The sequence below is a fragment of the Microtus pennsylvanicus genome, chromosome 1 (genome assembly GCF_037038515.1).
Source record: "Microtus pennsylvanicus isolate mMicPen1 chromosome 1, mMicPen1.hap1, whole genome shotgun sequence".
Lineage (NCBI taxonomy): Eukaryota > Metazoa > Chordata > Mammalia > Rodentia > Cricetidae > Microtus > Microtus pennsylvanicus.
In genome coordinates, this window is record NC_134579.1 from 52,514,223 (window position 1) to 52,530,744 (window position 16,522).

Here is a 16,522-nt window from a genome sequence, read left to right on the forward strand (position 1 = left end):
CACACACACACACACACACACACACACACACACACCTCAAACCCTTTATTTTCCCGATGAATATAGGCATTGCATTTTAAAATAAGATCATGCAATATTTTCTCTCAGCTTGTTGGCATTAGTGTAACAGAACACCCACTATATACTGGCTAGATTATAAATAACAGAAACATCTCAGACTTTTGGAGGCCAGAAAATTCAAAATCAAGGTGCTGGCAGAGTCTGTGGTGAGAACACACTTAATCGCTCCTGGCAGCTGTCTGTTGTCACTTGGCAGAAGGGTGAATGAGCTCCCTTGAGCTTCTTTCATATTGGAAGGCATTCTCTTCACTTCCTGAAGTCCCAGTCTCCCCCGATACCACCACCTTTGGAAGCAGGGTTTCAACACAGGAATTGTGTGTGGGCATACTAAGTCCCCAACACTCACTTTCCATTCAGGGTTGTATCCAAGCTCTAGAAGGTTAAGAGGTATCATAGCATTTGATTTTTGATTGATGTCGATCTATGTCTTCAAGCAAGATGAGTACTGTCCTTTCTGGTAATCACTGCCATGCATTTCCATGCTGATGTCTGATGAAATCTAAAGGATTCTCAGAGTTCACACTGTATTTCTGCAGAGAGTCCTTCAGGCCTGTGAGCTGTTAGACTTATTGAGATAATGCTCCTAGTTGTACACAAAGAGGTTTTCTTGGTTGCCTGTCAGGGTAGTGACTGTATGGTAATCTGGAATCCCTATATCTAGGCACATGCAAATTCAAAAATACTGTACAGACTAACTCTATGTACCATCATGTCTCAGGCTAACAAGACAGGGGCACTGAGCGCTAGTCTTTCCACTCTTAGATCATGTACATTCCTTTTGGGCTTTTCAGACTGTGATTTGGAATGTGGACTTCCTTAGAAACTCTCATCAGCAATAAACTCTACTGAATTCTCTTAGAGATTACTCACTGATGAGATTGATTTTTCCCATCCCCCTCTTTGAGTGAGTTCCGAGCATGTAGGGTGTGACACAGAGGGCCAGGTATTCCTCCAGTCTTAAATTTGAAGCCATGACTTTGGTCCTTGGAAAAGCAAAAGCCACTAAGTTTTCATTTGCATGTTTCTTTGAGGGGGGGTTGTCTATGGTTTCTTTCCTCCTGAACACTCAACTTACATTCTGGTTTAAGGGTAGAAATATGCCTGGTGCGGGGTGTGTACGGAGGTGAGAAAGAAAGCATTTACCTTCAGAGGAAAATTTACCCAGTATCTCCGCATTTATTCCATTCATCTAGTAGTCATCACAGTGAAGTACCCCAACTTTTGCAGTTTGCCTGGGTTGTAATGGCCCTGAAGATATCCTTCATAACTATTTTGGCTGTCACGAATCCAATCAATTTCTAAGTATGTTTCAGGCAGTTTATCAATTTCATCAAAAGAAACAGATCTCCTGGGAGCATCTTAGGAATTACAGACAATAAATATTGAGTACATTCAAAATATTGATCTTTAAAACATCTAGTCTTTCGTGCCTCAGCCGTTTATACCCCCACTCAATTAAGTCTTTAATGTCTTAGTAATGATTTTCCATTTTTAGTGTAGAAAATTATAGATTTCATGAGTTTGTTCTTAGATACTTGAAACTTGTTATTCTTAATACATTTTAAATATGTTAACTTTTTCAGTTGATCCAATGTAAGGGTATACAATTTCTGATATTTTGACCTTAAGTGCACTCACTCTCATGGCCTGCAGAACAGTTCAGTTTTTCTACATGCACCATCATACATGGCATGCCTGAGCTGAGTGACAAGGACAATACACAATTGTGGGAAAGATTCATGTTCCATTACTAAGCAGTTTGCTAACTGTAGGTTTTCTTAATAGATCGCTGTCAACTTCCCTTCTGTTCTTAGTTTTCAGTTTGTATTGTGAATGCGTGATGGTTTGTTTGGTTTGTAGCTACTGACATATGGTTCATCTTATTCTGTTATATGATGAATTGCATTAATTAATTCTCAAATGTTAAGCCATTTCATGATGTACTTGTCTCTTTATATATTGCAACTTTCATTTCATAGTATTTTGTTTAGTATCTGATTATTGATGTTTGTGAGACTGACTCCCAAACAGAAAATTAGGTAGCTAACTTCCATTACTTTCTCTGTGGAGGCATCTTGGGGGGTCGTTTCTAGGAAAAGAAGAACGTGGATGAATCTCCTCGTTTGCATAGTGACAGCAGATTTCATGAAACAGTGGGAATTCCCAGGAGGTGGCTTTTGACATGCTTCCACAGGTGTGTTTTAGGATTTTGATAGTCTGCAACTATAAAATTATGAAGGAGAGTGCTTATACAAATGTTCTACGAAAGTTACCACTATCCAATTATTTGGAGATGTAACAGGCTCTATGTCATGAAAGGTGATGAGATTCGTCTTTACAGTAGTGAAATGGATTATCCACAGCAAGAAAGAACCCCAAATCCTGAAACTGCCCAAGACTTCTGTCTGCTTTGCTTGTGCGCAATTCATTATAAATTTAAAATGAATAGATTAACAAATTTATAATGAATAACATCTTGTTTCTATGAGTTTTTCATGTTGATTCAGGAATCTTACCTTTGAGGTTGGGTCAATAATTTCCCTTCTTCTGATAATATTCTGTCAGGTTTGGGTTCCAAAGTTCTGTTTATCATCTACAAGTGGGAAGTATTTGTTTCCTGAATAAAGCCAAAAGCATCAATCTTTTCCTATTTAGTTGGCAAATCCTGCAGGTTTGGTGGCATTTTCCCATGAAATATTTATACAAGTTTAACAATGAAATTGCATTGGCCCAAACAGTGCCTCATGGAAAGCTGTGCATATCCTCCATCTGTATATCAAGAACCAAACACCAGATCTTGAAAGGTAAACATTAGAGTGTGCACCTGCACCCATGGAATGGCTGTCTTTTTTCCTGACTGCAAGGAAGATGACTGGTTAAATTCTTCACATAGTCAGTGGAGTGATGCTGGGCCCTACAAGGCAGGAAAAATACTATACACTGAAGAAGCTGTACGACACACATGCAAGAGCTAGGCAAATATTCCTGAAAGTAAAGTTTATCAGTGCTTTTCTGAGATGCTAGAATATAAAGGCAGACATGTAAGAATACATTTATTTAGGACTATTTCAGGTACAAAGTACTTATCATTTGGTGTCATCTGTTTACCCAAACTCAAGTGTGAAAAGACTTAATTGCCAATGTGAATATATTAAAAGTTGGTACCTTCTAGAGATTAGGGAGCTACCTAGATCTGTCTTAGACTTCATCTCAACCATGTGGTAATAGTGCACAAACCTGCGAAGGGTGGAAGTTAGAAAGAAGCACACACTGGGCCCTCACTAGATACCAAACTCACTGATATTTTAATCTAGTACTTCCATACTCAAGACCAGTGAGAACTAAATTCATGCTCTTTGTAAATTAGTCCGTCTCAGATACTTTGTTACAGATGCAGAAACGGATTAAGATATTACCCCAGGAGGAACAATAGGGAATGAAACAAATTTCCTGATGGAGTGGCTCTTAAAAGCTTATAAAGGTAAAAGGTTATTTCTGAGCACAACCATGATATCCACATTGCTGTGGTAAATATGGAAGACTGAAGGAACTGGTCAGGCTAGAATGGATACATGGTGAGTATAGGAACATGTGGCTTGCTCCAAGGTTCGGACTAGAGGACACACAATTCACCAAGGCCACCAAGAATACTCCTATGAGAAGGTACCAGTATCACTGAGATAAGTGGTGGTGCTTGTATTTAGATAGGGCTGAAGATAAGGCGGTCATGGAACTGGGCTTGTTAATATCTCTTAGGGTAATGGACCCTGTAATAAAGGGCCCTGCAGGACTGGTGCTTAGCTACCAAAAGCCAAGAGGCCATAATTACTGTAACAACTGGTAAAATTGGAAGGGTAGTTAAGTGGGCTTGACTCACAGGGTGTTAGGGGGATGATTAATTGAAGGTAACACCCCTACAGGCAAAACAGAGGAGCAAGTAAGTAGCAAGGATGTCCCTTAACTTCTGTAACTAATTAAGGCAAGAATGGAAAAGCGAGATGTTAATGGTACTGTCCCCGATGAATCTTTACAATCTCTTGCTCCAGTTTTGAGACATTACAAGAAAATTTTCAGGGCCATGGAGATGGGGAAAGGGACTCAGTCTGAACAAATAAAGACCCTGTTCTACAATGACCGGTGCATGTTGAGATGATGCTCAAGTTCTTCCCCAAATGGACTCTGGCCATTTAGTAGGGTGACTCTTCACTAAGAAAGGAGAATACTCACCTATTTCTAGAATTGGTTAGCAGAGGCTCCAAATTGATCTTGGCACCTGGCCATATTTCTAGCAGTCATGTCAAACCATCCCCAAGTAGTGGACATGCAGAACAAGGGGCAGACGGAACCGGGGCTGAACCGCACCACTTGGACTGCTGCCTGAGGAAAGTTTAGTGGTCTTGCTGCTATTCTGAAGCCACTGCTATTTTCTTGCCAAGGTTAAATTTCCCACAGGCTCATTCTGTGAGAATGGTAACTGAGGAATGCAGGTATACTACCATAGACTTCTTCTTGTGAAGCACGGGCTGTCTCCATGGAAACTGGCTTTTCGGCTGACCTTAAACTTGATTAGAATCGTGCTGCAGCACAATCATCCTGATATTCTCTGTCTTTCTCTATTAGGGTTTCCCATAGAAACAGAACCAATAGGACCCACCCGTCTATCCACCCAGATATTTTAAAGAATTGATTCGTACCCAGATATTATAAGGAATGCATATACTTGGGGCAAAGTCCCATGATCTGCTACCTGAAGACTCGAGACCCAAGAGCACTGAGCGTGTCAGACCAGGTCCAAACCCTGAAGATGGATGCCTCACTTCAGTTGGCAGGAAGAGAAAAAACTCAATCTTCCACGTCTATTTTGGCTTTATGGAAGTCTTTTATAAATTAGATGCCCAACCAGGCTGGGGACCACAAGCTGTTTTACTCAGTCTGTCAGCTCAATGTTAATCTCTGCCAGAAACATCCTATGGACACACCCAGAAATGATGCTTCACCAGACATAGTCCAGGTGGCAGGTATACCCAGTCACACATGCATAGGGTGAAGGAGGTTATTTGGTCTAAACACTTCATCTTCCCGGGGTTTTCCTCCTTTTCAACACTCACAGGCATTTCCCCAAATGAGACTCTTGTAAATATAATCAAGTCTTTGTAAGCGCTTGTTAGGAGGACTGGACTAACACTTGTACTTTGTTCTGGGAGGAATTTATATTGGATCATTAGGGTACTATTCAAGCTTTACTGAAGTTCCTTTTTGGGTGGAGAAGTTTTTATCCAGACAATTGAGCCCCACTGGTGTCGTGCATAACCTTTCAGGGCTCCTGTTCTCACCAAGGACTGTCAGCTATGGCTGCAAGGAATGAAATGGTTCTCATCTCATGCCAGCCTTGAGAAGTGGGAAGCTGAGTGCCAAACAAGAAGTATACAGTGACCTCTTTGTAGATCTTTGGAAGTTCCTGCCTGCATATCTTCCCACCTCATTGGTACTTTGTCATGAAAATTCATGCCACCCATTCTGACTTCAGTCTTTCTCCCAACTCAGCAGATCTGTCCGCTCAAACACCCGGGAAGCTAGCCTGCAGGAAAGTCACAAGCTGAAGAGATGGCTGAGAGGTAAGGGTTCTTTGTCCTCTTGCAGAGGATGGGGGTTTGATTCCCAGCATCTACACTGGGTAGTTCATAGCAACCTGTTAACTCCAGTTCCAGGGGATCTAATACCTCCTTTTGGCCTCTGTGGGAACTGCATCCCAATCTCACCTTCTGGATTTTAAAAACATCTATTAACAATCTTTTCACAATATTGCTATATGAATATGTAATGTATTTAGAGCTATATACTTCCATTAAGCTTTGTTTAAAAAAATCTGGGTATCATGTAGCCCACACCAGCTTCTCTTGAATTCTTTATGTACCCAAAGATGACCTTGAACTCCTGTCTCCATTTCCCAAGAACCAGGATTAATCAGGCATCACTACATCCACAAACTCATCACACAAACTCATAGTATTTTAAAATCATGCTGATTTCAAAATATATTCTCATTTCTAATGTAATTTATTGACTCATTAGTCATTGGGTTTTTTGCTTCTTAAACTGCAAGCATTTAGAATCCTTTGGCATCTTTACAAACTTGACTTTTAGCTTTACTCATATTATATATGGCTTCAGTCTACTGAAACTTGGTTTGTGATCCAGTCTTTGGGGATATTATTTTACATGATGACTTTCTTGCAGGCACATGACAATGTCGTATATCAGTAGAACTCAATGCACACTGAGTTGAATGACTCACAAGCTTTCTTATTAACATCAGTTAACATCAGTTAGTAAGAAAGTTGAAGATCAGTAAGATGCTGATGACATCACTATTCCTTAGGGAGGAACAGATAAATCATGCGACCCCCATATCCTGACAAATGTTAACACCAACCCTTCATATGATGGGAAGCATCCCAATGCTTTTCTGCTTGTGTTTCTCTCCACTAGTCATGTTTTCTGTCACTAGTGCGTCATGAGAATAAAGTATCTTAAGAAAAGTCTATGACAATAATTTATAAAGTGCTCAGACACTGAAGACATAGTTTTCTTAATTCAGTTTTCCCACCCAAAAGCTACTCATAGTTGTTCCTGAAATGGCACGAGAGAAGACAGTAACTGACACCATTCAGCAGTGCTCAAACACTTCAAGGAGACTAATTTATTTTCCTTCTCTCCTTTTTTTTAAAAAAAAAATATTTTTCAAGACAGGGTTTCTCTGTGTGACCCTGGCTGTCCTGGGACTCACTATGTATACTGGACTGGCCTCAAGCTCAGAGATCCGCCTGTCCCTGCCTCCTGAGTGCAGGGATTAAAGCATTTGCCACCACCACCCGGCAAGAATAGTTTCTTAATTTTCCAAATTTATTATTGTTTTTGCATATAAACAAACATGACTCGAGGTTAAAACTGTTATAAACAAACAACTTCTAATACATTTCCTCTTCCTTCTGCCAACCCTGTCTCCACAGCATGATTACAGAAAAAAGTGGGAATGGGTTTATCCAGGTCTAAAAATGTATTATGTTATCTATGACAGGCCTCTACACACTGCTCAGGTCTTTTCAACTTTTGATTTAGGTCACAGTTCTGGAAATTTGGACCTGCTCTTTGTTAACGGTGCTTCAATCACTATCCCAAGCAGCCAGCCTCCTAACCTGAGGCTTCTCTGATGTTGTGGTACCAGAGGGAAGGCAGAGTTGGCATCTCAAGGGAGCAATTCTCAACACAGTGATGGCTACTGATAGAGAAATGCATCTCTCTCTCTCTCATCTATCGGAAAGACATCTGTGAAACAAAACATGAGCTGCTTCTGCCTTACTCAGCATAAACAAGGATCTCTTGGCAAAACTGCCCTGATTTCCTTGGATTTTCTTTGCCATGTGCCCAGATTCAATTCTCCGTCTTTCTTTCCTGTTCCCTGAGACCACATTTCCAAGTAGAATGTATCTCCTTTTATTTCAGGCACTACGCTCAAGAATAACCTAGACTAAATCAGTAGGTAAGCAGGCCGTTGATATTACATTACATGGGAATATTACTTGCTTGACTCTGTGCAAGCTATAAAGCAACCCTCATCCAGTTGGCAGCATTGTTGGTGCCTTCCATCTTTTTCCTTTTTGAAAGCTCACAGTCCGTTCTGAGCCTGACCGCCTAAAGACAAACAAAAAGGTGGTACAGGTTAGCTTGTGACTGAATAGGCAATTTTCTTTGGGGTGATGGCTCTGAGCACGTTCCCTGAGTAAGGGGGTCCTTGGCAATTTGGATGGATACTCGGGTGTAACGTGGATAAGTCCTCATCCTAATTAATCAAGAAAAGCTCTTGGTTGCCTTGGAAACTAGCACACCACGTTCTTAAGAATATGTAAAAAGATACATATTTTACTGCTATAATATTTTTCTATTAAAAAAAATTGAACACAACTTTAAAAATGTCTGCTTTACTAGAATATTTGGAAGGTTTTCTTTGTTCATGAACATATTACAGAAGGCCCATATAGATTATATTATATAATTATAGATTCCTAGTTAGCAGTGAACTATTAGGAATTCAATTAAGACTGCCCATATGCTAGCCCGGGGTAAAGATGTTAGCAATTCTTTTTATTTTAGTTGTTGCTGAAACTCATCTGAGGTTCTAAAGACATTATAGAAAACAACACTGGTTACAACCACTCCTCTATAGAAATTCTAGTAGCCGAAGATGAGAAAAGAAATAAATTAGTAGTTAAAACATATTATATTTGAAATAAGAATTATAGACAAAAATAAACTATGGATGGCAGTAAGGACAAAATTATGTTCTTTCTACAAAAGTCTTCTATTTCAGTTCTTACCATCAGAGCCCCAGAACTTGCATACCTGGAGATTTTGTTTTTAATTATGTTCATTTGTCTGTGGGTGGGTATATGGAGGTGCCCCCAGAGGCCAAAAGAGTGTTACACAACCCCCTCTCCAAGCTGTAGTTACAGAAAGCTGTGAGCTGCCTGAGACAGGCATTGGGAACAGAATGTTGGTCCTGTGTAAGAGTTGCTAGTGCTATTAACTCCTGACCTGTCTCTTCAGGCCCTGGAAGCAAGACTTGAGGAAATGATTAAAATAAGGACCTCAGGGTGGAGCCTACTCTAATTCACATCCATGCCAAGAGAAAATCTGGACTTCCATCCTGGGGTTGCTCAAGCACACAGGGCCAAAGCCTTAGGAGAAGGCAGACTTACCAACACCTTGGCCTTGAACATTTAGCCTCCACAACCAAGAAGTCAATTAAGCAGGCCATGTACTCTGTGTATTAGCTGTGGTAGGCCTAGCAAACTAAGGCACACAGAGAGGAAACACGCAAGATTTGTTTTGTTGTCCCCCTCCCCGAGGTCTCACAGAGAAAATAAGATTTCGACAAAAACCTGAAGAAGAAAAAAGTCAGCCAGAGGATATTTGGGAGATGAGCCTTCAAGAGAGGATGGGAGACATAACCCTGGGATCCCTGAGCTGGACGGATGCCAGTGTGGTTTGCGCGAAGGAAGGGCATGAGCAGGAGGCAATGGCAGACTGTTGAGCGAGGTTCTCCACCTCTGCTGTGCACTGAGGAACCGTTCTGAAGACCTGGGAAGACACTGTCCAGATTAATATGGTGATGAGGGCCTGGTGGGCTTGGGGGGGCCTGGTGAGCCTGGTGGGTAGGCAGAACCAACATTAAAGTACAGCCACAGAGGGCACAGTTCTACTTCTGTAAGGTAACTTTCCACTTGACTATGTTACTTTAAAATAACTCTTGAAATAGCTATAGCTACTGAAAACATATAGCTTGGAAGCAAATAGCTCTTTAAAGAGATATAAAACCGCTAAGTTATTTATGAGAACAGTTAATTCCATTGATGACAAACTTGGTCTCTGGATTAATTCTCTGTTCTAAACAGGTAAACATTCTGGATTAAACATATTTAGTAAAATTTATAAATGGGCAATTATCTTCTCAAATAGCTTTCAGTTCCTTACTCTTTCTTTTTCCCTTCTGGGGATTCCATGTGTGCTAGTTGACTAATACTAGAAGCCACTGAAACTCCTGTTATTATATCAGACAACAGCGATGATGCTGATGCTGATGACGTTTTCCCCTATAGACTTTACATTCAGACACATCCTACTGACTGCTCCTTTACTCCAGTCTGTCCCGTGTGTCACCTCTACTGACAGTCTCTGATGACCTCAGTTATGTGTCCAGCTAGGCTTTCCATTCATCCTCTTTATATTGTTTGTGTTTCTCTTGAAATTCCCTGTGCCTTTACCTTGAAATCAACCATTAATAAAACCCTTTGTATACTTGCCACGTTATTCCACATGCCTTTTCTACTAACATCAACCTCTACAAACCTGTTTCTTTGGTTTGTGATCAAGGTGATAGTGTAGGATTATGTGAGAAGGAGCTTAATGTGCTTTTTTCCCTCCAAGAAGGATTTAGGTCAATTGGATAATTAAATTTTAAAAAAATCTTACACAAGATCCGAAATTAATTTTAGGTGGTTAGTCAAACACTCACACATAAGATGGTCATCTAGGCAAATGTCCTTGTGGCCATGTGGGTAGGAAATAATTATTTATAGGTTAGTCATGGTACTGATTCTGGAAAAAGTCAGCCAGAGGATATTTGGGAGATGAGCCTTCAAGAGAGGATGGGAGACATAACCCTGGGATCCCTGAGCTGGACGGATGCCAGTGTGGTTTGAGCGAAGGAAGGGCATGAGCAGGAGGCAATGGCAGACTGTTGAGCGAGGTTCTCCACCTATGCTGTGCACTGAGGAACATACATTAATAAAAATCTAACAGCGAGATAGGTAAAATACAAACTGTAGAAAAGAAAAGCACATTTGGGGATTTTTAATTGTGAAGTCAAGTATAAATGACAAGCAATAGAAATAACTAACTAGAGAGGATATGTAAGTAGCAACTGACTGTATGATAGAGACTTTCTCTCATCGGTCAGTAAAGACTTGTAAAGTAACACCGTACAACCACCAAATGCTGGAGAAGGTGTGGAGCAGAGTTCTTATCATGCAGGCTAGTGGGGCTGTAAACTTGAGACGCTTGTCCTGTAAATACAAGTGAGCCACAGCACCGGCCATGCCTGTTCAACATGCAGGTGTATCTATCAAGACGGCTGTGTCTACGTAAAGACACACGAGACTGATATGTATTCATCTGAGTATTATTTGTAAGAACACCAAATCTGGAATAAATGTACACATCACTATGGGGAGACCAGACACAGAGTATTTCTTTACTACACGATTCAATTTGTAGAAAATGGTCACAATAAGAAAGTTTATAAGCAAGATTATTGGTTGAAGGGAATGTGGGTGCCTTCGAAGGGTAATAAGTGAAGGACATGGAGTTGTTTTTCAGGTGATGAAAGTGATCTAAAATTTGGTAATGGTCACAAAATGAATATAGTGAAAAAAAGTCACTCTAAATGGATGAATTGTATGGCTATACCTCATTAGTACGATTATTAATAAACTATTTTGTGTATATTCAAAAAATGAGTCCACACAATATTAAGAACAAAGTAATATTTCAAAAAAGATCCATTACATAGAGGAACATGCATGAACTCAAATATAGTATGAGATGAAAGGACCTGGGTATTACAGACTATTTGATGAATAATTATTATGACAGAAAACACAATGTCTAGAATACTTATGGCTACGGCAGTGTCTATATTTAGGGAGAGTATGCTATCTTTGTTACTGCCTGGGATGAAAGACACTTGTAATAGTTTATGTTATCTAGAGGTGGCTGCCGGAGTATGTTAGTTTGTGTACTGACCGATATTTGTAATCAGTGCTCTATTTTTTGTGCTGTATTTCAACAAATATTAAATAGCTTTAAACACCTAGCTGTTTGATAAGTGGTCTTACAAGTAGGCACTGAGAAAGGACTAAAAGAACACATAAATATTTTCAAGTTGTTTTAAGTGTGTTGGAATTATGTAGAATCTCAACATTCTTCTATACACTTTTCGTTATTTTTTTAAATGATCACACTGGGCATATTATCACAACAATGGAGCAATTATCAATATATAACAGTTTATCTTATATTATTTTTACACTAAACCAATTTACCCAAAATGTAGGATTTTCGCTTCCCATGGGAAGCGACTGCTATTTCACAATAAAAGCTGGCCAGTGTGGCTACTATTCTGAGGGGTTCCTGGTGATCTTGACTGGCAGGAACTCACCAGGCAACCGGCCCTGGGAGGAGGAGCAAACAGGTGCATGGGACTCCCCGGGGCACTGAGCAGAGCTTGGGCAAGCAAACCCTGAGCATCTTTATAAAACCTGGGTCCTTTCTGCGCGCACCAGGGAAGTGGCACAGGGTTTAGCGAGGCTCTCACAAAGTGAAGAATTAACCCGCCATTGCAATCTGCAAGCGTGTAAGAACCCGGCGGTGAGTCGGTGTTTCCTCCTCTTCCAAAAGGTTTTGAAAGATGAGCATGTGACAGATTTGGCTCTTCACGGGGTTGGGAGTGGGGAAGTGGGGCTCCACAGAAAGGATGACTCTCTAACCGGCGACTCTCCAGACGGATCTTAAGGCATGTAAAGTTTTTACCTGGGCAGGCGATGGTGGGCGAGGAGCGGGCTGTAGCCGGGTGCCTCCCGCAGTGCAGGACGTCCTGAACGTTCGGGATGCTTGGACTCGGGGGCGGAGTCCGCTAGGTGTCAAGATGCTGCCCGGGTGGGACAGGAGGAAACTAGCATCCCTTCGGCCGACTTCGAGCAGCGGGAGCCTCTTCTGACTCGAGCGAGGCTCCTTGGGGATCCGGGCAGTCCACGCGGAGCGGTCTTCCCTTTCTTCGGTTGCCGGGACCTTCACCTTTCTGGCCGGTCCGCTCAGCTCTTTGCAACTTTGGTAGTAGCGCAGCGTGGGTGCGGCTGGCTGCACTGCGCGTGCGGAGTGCCGGTCCAGGCCCCGCCCACTGCTTAGGCTCAGGCTCCGCCTACCGCTTAGCTTGGCCGCTTGCTGAGCTGTGGGTAAGAACCGGTCTCTCCCAGTGCTTGACGGAAGGAAACGTACAGGATTTTGAATTAGTTGTGAACAACAGCAGAAATACCAACCATACGGGACTCTTGCAAACGGCAAGGTCCTGTGCTTCAGCCTAGTTTCTCAGAATAAGCGATTTTTCTCCACCAGGGTTTCTCAGCCACCGCGGTGGTGGCGATTCGGTATGAGTGATCTTGGGTGTGTGGATGAACTGTAGTGAGTTAGTATTTTGCAGCATCCCTCGTTTCTAATCACTAGATTCCGGCTTCAACCCCCACCCTCGGCGATTCTGACAAACAAAATGTCACTGAAATCTGCTAAGTATGTGCATGTCCTTGCCCCCATTGACTACTATCCCACAGGAGCAAAAATGCAGGGGACAGGAAATGTAACAAAGTTAGTAACTTCAGTCTGACAGAGTTAATGTGCTTCGTTTCCTCAACTGTTCCAAAATTCTATTTTACTTTATTGTTTGTTGGTACAATTTAAATCAAGGACAAAGTCGCTCATATACCGCATTTAGATGTAAATTATCTTTGGCTTCCTTAGTTCTAAGAGTTTCCTGTCTTATATTTGCTGTTGGTTTTGACAAGGACAAGTGTTCTTCCAGAATACCCTTCACTCTCTCTATTTGATTGCTTCTGCATATTGATAAGGCTAAATTCCACCTAGATGGTTATACACCCATTTTTTCTGTTTTCAAATGGCTGTCTACCCGTTCTAACAACAGTTAACTTTACAAAGTCCTTTCCTCCCTTGCCTCCAGGGGTGTGGGCTACTACCTATGTAAACTTCTGCACTGTATTTAGGTCTGTATTTTCCCCACATTGACTAGATGTTCTCATATTCTCAATTTACCCTGTTATAATTATTGTTTGTATAGTCTATTGCAATGTCTGAAAGGCTTAGGCCAGCCTCGTTGCTGTTTGCTTTTTCCATTCTTGGTTTTCTTTCCCTATACACTATAAAATATAGCTCCATTAAAATACTTTTAAAGAAATCGACCATAATTTGATGTGTTGTTCTATCAGAGAAAGGGTTTATTTTTTTCCTTTTTCTTAAGACCTGGATTTGTGACATTCAGCAAGACTTTCTAGTGTTTTCCATACAGAATGCCTGCATGTCTTGCTAAGTTATACCTCGGATGGTTCCTTTTGTGTTTGTACCGTAAGATAGGATCATCGCTGCAGTTGCTTGTTGCCCCACACAATGAACATAATGATTTCTGTATGTAATTTTATATCTTGCTATTATATTTAATTTGTTATTGATTCGGGAGTTTTTCATTGAAAGCGTCTCTATTCTTTTATGTAATTGCAGCCATTACTTGCTGAGGCTCAAATTGCCCATCCTTGATACTTATACTTACCTGACACAGCTTGAAGTGCTTTCGGCTATGTCGGAGCCCTGGTCTCCTTCCAGTGTGGTTCTATACTGGAGTGCTTCAGACTGAAAACCAACCCTTCCCAGGGAGTCCTTACAGCTCCCATTGCAGACGGCCTCTGGAGAATGCAGTCTCTGCATGTCAGGTGCTCATGGCTTGGCATGGCTTTTTTCTCTTTCAGAAAATATTTAAAAATATGTATTTTTTAGAGAAGAAAAAAACCATAAATTTGTGGTAATATTCAACTTCTAATGAAAGATTATTGAATGATTATATTTTGATATTATGTTGCTCCTCTTCCCTTCACACTGTAAGTGATAAATTCCTGAATTTTATGATTGTTCACCTTTTCCTACATTATTCTAACTGTTAATAAAATGTCAGGATTTGTTTTATATTGTTTAGTTAAAAAATAAAATTAAATACGAACCGTAGAAAAAACACTAACATCATTAGATGTATTCTTTTGAGTGGAATATCTAACTTATTTATTTAAATTTCTAGTTTTTATTGGTATAGATATCTACACCTCTCATTTTTATTCTAAACATTTTTCAGACACTATTATGTTTTCATTTTATCTAGAAATTCTCAATATCATCTGACACTTCCTTTTGTATAAGCTTCATTTAGTAGAGAAATTGAAAATGTCAAGGCCAGAGGTTTTTATTACAGTTTAATGCTCTGATTTCTAGCTTTATCATACTGTTAATAGAGATTATTATTATATTTCTTCATGTACTTTATCAAAGTATGCCTATTTTGCCTATAAATGCAAAGCATACGCAATTTAAAAATAATTTTGTTAAATTCGTGCTAGATTAAGAGATTGTGCTATTCACAATTTTTACTTATGCCTTTCAGTTTTTCTTTAAATTAATTATAATCTCCGTGAACATACTTGCTGGGTTATTGGTTATATATGTTTTCATAAATATTTTTTACTTCCCCACAAAACACAAATTGTGGGGAAATGAGATATGCTTTATTTAAATGGTTTGAATTCTGAATTTTTCACTTCTTGATTCAAAAATAATCTCAGTTCTTTTTCTTATTGTTGTTGTTTTGTTTTGTTTCAAGATAGGGTTTTTCTGTACCTTTGGAGGCTGTCCTGGAACTAATTCTTGTAGACTAGGCTGGTCTCACACTCATAGAGATCCACTTGCCTCTGCCTTGTGAGTGCTGGGATTAAAGGCCCGGCTCTCAGTTCTTTTTTAAATAAGTATATTTTTTTTGCTATACTTTTGCCTGTTATTTCATGCATCCATTTTGTTTTCTAAAGTTATGATCATTCCTGAACTACTTTTAGCTTTACTGTTGTTTTTTTATGTGTAGCAGAGTTGGGGTTTCTCTGGGATCAATTCGTGTTATTGTCTTTTCTAGCGAGAAAAGCCAGCGACTGAGGCATCCTGTCTCAGTTGCCTACTTTATACTATTCCTATATGTCAGGCGATTTGATGAAGATTAGTGCTGTTGAGAAAAGTGAACAAAGATCAGATAGGAAAGCTGGAGAGGGGGCAAACCCTTTGCATAAGTGCTTGGGAAAGTCACCTTGAATGTAAGTTTTGCACAAACACGAGGTAGGCGAAGAAATGAGTCGTCTGGATAAAAGCGGCGAGAATGTTCCTGACAGGGAACAGTGTGGGCAGAGGCGTGCAGCACCTGGACACCCACGCTTGGATCTCTAAATGCCTTTCACCCTCCCCGGCCCATTCCATTGCAATGATCCTTGACTATAATGGCCTTCAAGTCTCTGATGTTTCAGTGTGAACTTTGCGTTCTACCTCCAGCCTGTCAGATAAAGATCTCAGTGCTTGCTTTGGGCTGTTTATCTCAAGCTTTGTGGCTACAGGGAACAATTTTTTTTTTTGTTGCAACATACGCACCAGTGAAAAGTACCTTGACTAATGAATGTTCAAAAGGCACAAAAACATCCACCCTCTACGCCCAGAAATGAACAGTATCTCTGGTTTAAGACAGCTTTATCTTTTAAAGAGATAAATCTAAAACAATGAACAGAAAACTGTATGGCAAAGAAAGTAGTGAGAAATGAGCAATATGTGTGACAGAGTAAAGAGAGTCAAATCTGTAAACAGAAACACTGAATTAAGGATGGTAACAGAGAAGGGACAAACTTTTTATCGTGATCTGCCTTCCCTACTTTATTTGGAAGCGTTTTAACTTTATCTCTTCCATTTTCTTTACCTTTCATTTTCTTAAGCCCAGCTGTCACAGTGAAGTCTGCCTAAGTCACAATTCATGTAGAAAACTGAACCGTGCATTGTAAAATAGGACACAAAACAAAAGACTTCATCTGAGCTGAGATCATCGCTCTCACAGAGATTAGCGCAACCCTTCCACTGTTTCTAACAGTCTGGGACGGTTTCGGCATTCTTGGTGTGCTATTGCCCCCTGCTGTTCAAGTGAGAGCATTGCCTCAGCAGTGGTGTGTTTAGAGCATGCGCTCAGAAAAGTTCA

At 40.4% G+C, this 16,522-nt stretch overlaps 1 long non-coding RNA gene across 1 annotated transcript in view; it reads right to left on the reverse strand.

Moving 5' to 3' along the window:
- LOC142839256 (uncharacterized) overlaps positions 1-12,507 on the reverse strand; it is a 35,535-nt gene extending 23,028 nt beyond the window's left edge. The window contains exon 1 of the long non-coding RNA XR_012908716.1: positions 12,229-12,507. This is a non-coding gene — a long non-coding RNA (uncharacterized LOC142839256). The remainder of the gene's footprint in view (positions 1-12,228) is intronic.
- Positions 12,508-16,522: the final 4,015 nt, after the last annotated feature.